General features: G+C 33.2%; 1 protein-coding gene across 1 annotated transcript in view; it reads right to left on the bottom strand.

The window, feature by feature from the left end:
* Positions 1 to 235, bottom strand: part of LOC119589312 (transient receptor potential protein-like) — a 21475-nt gene that overhangs the window by 15944 nt on the left and 5296 nt on the right. The window lies entirely within an intron of this gene.

The raw sequence follows: 235 nt of genomic DNA, 5'->3' as shown, positions 1-235 counted from the left end.
GGGGGGGGGGGGTGGTTTATAAAAAAAGGAGGATGTTCGGTTTGTTTGTCTCCGTTTTTTCTTCGTTTTTTTTCGTTAATTTTTTATGTATAAGAAAAAAAAAACCAGGATTCAGTTTATTTGTATAAAAGAAGAGGGGGGGGGGGAGGGGGTTATTAAGTTTCTCCTAAAATAATTTATTACTAGAAATATGAAGAAAAAGTTTCGAAAGATTTTCATTTACAAGAAACAACTC

Source organism: Penaeus monodon, chromosome 25 (genome assembly GCF_015228065.2).
Source record: "Penaeus monodon isolate SGIC_2016 chromosome 25, NSTDA_Pmon_1, whole genome shotgun sequence".
Taxonomy (NCBI): domain Eukaryota; kingdom Metazoa; phylum Arthropoda; class Malacostraca; order Decapoda; family Penaeidae; genus Penaeus; species Penaeus monodon.
Note: the sequence above shows the minus strand (reverse complement) of the source record. Positions and strands in the feature narration are given on the sequence as shown.